The sequence below is a fragment of the Hetaerina americana genome, unplaced genomic scaffold (genome assembly GCF_022747635.1).
Source record: "Hetaerina americana unplaced genomic scaffold, ioHetAmer1.1.p SCAF_217, whole genome shotgun sequence".
NCBI classification, from domain to species: domain Eukaryota; kingdom Metazoa; phylum Arthropoda; class Insecta; order Odonata; family Calopterygidae; genus Hetaerina; species Hetaerina americana.
The window spans coordinates 301,196-305,000 of NW_027286783.1; positions in this window are offsets into that span (position 1 = coordinate 301,196).

The window sequence follows — 3,805 nt, forward strand, 5'->3', positions numbered from 1 at the left end:
CTTTGGACGGTTGTGCTATGTATGCCGAATTCTTCACCCTTCCTTCCTTCGGCCCGCTTTGTTCTCTCTCTTCCATCGACGCCTTCAGCATTCCACTGCCGCCGCTAATTTGGTCACTAGCTGGTTATTTGATCCAGCATTAGAAAAACTGAAGTGTAACATTAATGTATTCTGGGCATTGATCGAGCGATATGATTTCGATGTATTGATTAGCATGCTAAAAGTACGAAGTATTTACAACGCGATGAATTCGGACGTGCAAAAGGTTATCACCACTCCATCGACTTCTTTACGGCCATCATGCCTCACTCCCATCCCGTCGACCGAAGCGGTGGTGTCCATTCGCCGACATCTATGCAAATATATATCCCCGCAAACTTTGATATGGAGCGTAGCTCTGTAAGGCGCGGAAACGTGGTCATTGAAGCAGGATGATAGAAGTAGATTGGAGGCTTTTGAAATGTGGGTGTGGAGACTCCACGCTATTTGACGGTCAAAGTGGAAGTGTGTTTTATATTAACCTCGCCATTTGGAGTAATTCATGCCTCTAATTGATATTTTCTCTATTTTTCCATAGGTGAGTCCGGTTGTCAGTCTTGAACCCGTGTCGCCCCCCTCTTGAGATGCGTCGTCCCAAAATAGCCGAACCCCCCACCCTCATTGTGAGTAAGCGGTCTTTCGTTTCTCCGCACGGTGTGAGGTGGTGTCCCTCGACCCCCCAACCCTGGACGGACGGACGGACTCCGCTCTCACGCCCGTGGAATCGAGTCACCCGAAGCTCTCGGCCTCAAACATCGCGTTTGCGGGGATGCAAAATAATTAATTTTGCGGAAAATTAAGGAACCCTGCAGATTTGCGGTATCTCCTGTAGGATTTTGAAGAGACGTGGTAAGCGTGTACAGGATGGGGGTTAGAAGTATTGAAATTTTGAAATTAAAGAAAATATGAACAAGGTGTGAAATATAAAATTCATGGAATCGAATTAAGAAACTGAGAACAGGTCAAATGCATGGATGCTACACTTATGGGTATGAAAACATTGGTTAGAAATTGCATCTGAATTATCTGCTGTTCGAACTCAAAAAGAACGGAGGTATCATTTAACGGGACGCTGTCGGACGATGTCGGAAGCGACGGGCCGGCAGGGGGAAGTACAACGGAAGAGATAAGTCGGCGAGTGTGGTGTAACATGCTCTGCGTCAGGTGCATTTCTACTTGTGCAGTACGCGGCAAGTAGTTGGGAACCATGGGAGAAAAATTTACTTAAGGAATTGGAAAATGCTCAGAGAAAATTTGCTTGATTTTTTTAGAAGTTTGCTTGAAAAAGAGAAAGCTTGACGGTTATGTTGGTTGACTTTCGTTGCAAAGCCTTTATTTGCGAAGAAAGCTGAGAGGTCTTAAGGCCCCTATTAGGAAGGTACAGGGCCCATCATTTGGTTCCGATCCCTAGAGAATTGTTATGGAACTCAAATACATTGTTAATTATGTAAACAGGCATGCAAGTGTGAATGTGTACTTGTGTGAACAAATGAGTAAGTCTCAAATATGTATTTATTTGTATGTCTGATCTCGTATTGGTGGTTTCCTAGCAACCCCCCCTCTGCGTCGGCCATTTTGTACACTAAAGTCTCGGTCTGTTGTTCCGGGGTCCGGGTGCCTTGGTCTTCTCATGCTCTCGTGACATCCAACTTCCCCTCCCTAACATTATGATAGAAAGAAAAGTTTGATTTCTCACGCAGCTAAAGTTGTTCCCAGCATCATCAACAAAAGGACGGAGAGTAGGGCAAATGATTAATTTGGGGATGATCAGTTTGGGTTCAGGAAGGGGAGAGGTACGCGTGATGCCATTGCAGTGATGAGATCACTAATCGAGAGGAGTATAGTATACAATCAGGACGTATTTGCCTGCTTTGTAGGTTAAAGAAAGGCGTTGGATAACAATGATTTGAGAGGTTTAGTGAATGGAGGAAATCGGAGTGTGAATGCCTTCTCGAAATCTACGAAACAATTGGATTTGTTTCGTAGATTTCGAGAAGGCATTCATTCATTGGAGATATTTGAGTAGAATTGATACTCGCAAATGTATTTAAAAAAAATAGGAATAGAGGGACAGGAGGCTAATCCGCAATGTCTCAGACTGCGCAGGTGCGAGTGGGTATCGGGGAATCCGGATGGAAAGTGTTAGGAAGAGGTGTAAGGCAGGGTTGCCCATTGTCACCGGTGCTGTTCAACGTATATGTGGAGGAAATGATTAAAGAGGCATGGGAAGAACTGGAAGTAGGGGGGGAATTTTTGGGAAATTCTTCGAAGAATAAGGTTTTTTGTTACTTGTATCAATTGCTCCCATTGTGATATTATCTGAAAAATATTATGGTTCTCATATAATGTTTTTATGTAATGTGTCCTTAGGGTAGAGCGCTGGGCTATGACCCAAGTTTCGGGGACGGCCGCCGGCGCCCTCTGACCTTCCTCAGAGGAAAATATTGGCTCAACGTGTAAGCATACAAAAGCTCTTATGTCTGCTTCCGGTAGAAGTAAGTCAGTCAACAGTTGTCAGGGACAAAGGAGGAATGGGGAAGAATAACCAAGAGTTCAGAGAAGGGACATCTTAATTAACTTCTACTTTCACATTGTATGTATTGACTGCAGCCTCGGCGAATATATACGAGAGTCTATAAAATCAGTTTCTTCCATAAATGCCCGCAAGTGCGATTTCATGCATCGGCATACGAGGGGGAACCAAAAATAACCGGAATGTTGGCACAGATTCTTTAGTTCTCAATATATTTACATTAAATTTTGTTCGCCTTCAAAGTATGACCACAATGCACTTCATTGACCACAGTGCACTTCTCCAAACGATGCTTCCATTGTTCGAAACATTTCTGAAATTCATGTATCGGGATGTCCTTAGGCCTTCTAGCGATTTTTGTTTTACCTCCTACACAGTGTCAAAACGCATTCCTTTCATGTCCCTTTTGAGTATGGGGAACAAAAAGAAGTCACAGGGAGCGAAATCCGGTGAGTATGGGGTGTGGAAAATCGATGTCATGCCATTTTTTGTCATAACTGCATGACATCGGGCGGTATGCATGCTGCATGAGTGCAGTATGAGCCGGCGCGTTGTCATGATGGAAGAGCCAGTCGCCTGTGTGCCATAGATCTGCTCTTTTATTCCGGATACTCTCCCTCAATCTCTTCAAAACCTCCAGGTAAAACTTCTGGTTGACAGTTTGACCCGGGGGAACGAACTCCGAGTGCACAAGGCCTCTGCAATCGAGGAAACAAATGAGCAGTGTCTTGATTTTTGATTTCACCTGGCGAGCTTTTTTTTGGACGAGGAGAGCCTGCTGTCTTCAATTGGCTTGATTGCTGCTTCGTTTCAGGATCGTATCCATAGCATCACGATTCATCACCAGTAATCACCTTCTCAAATCTCCAGATTGTGGAATCCACAATCTCCGGAAAAATCTCCAGAATATTAAGGAGATTTGACATCGGGACAATCTACAAACCACCAAATAATTTAAGAGCACAGCCGGGTGAAGCTAAGGACCCCATTGTGCTGAAGACCCCAGGAGTGTACCAGATCCCCTATGAGTGCGGTGAAGTCTACGTGGGTGAGACGAGCCGCACGATAGAAAAAAAGGTTGAAAGAACATCAGAGGCATCTCAGACTGGGGCAACTGGAGAAATCAGCAGTGGTGGACCATTGCTTTACCAAGGACCATAAGAGAAGGTGGGAGGGGACAAAAATTTTATGCCGATCCAACGGACACTGGGACCGGCTCACTAAGGAGGCCAT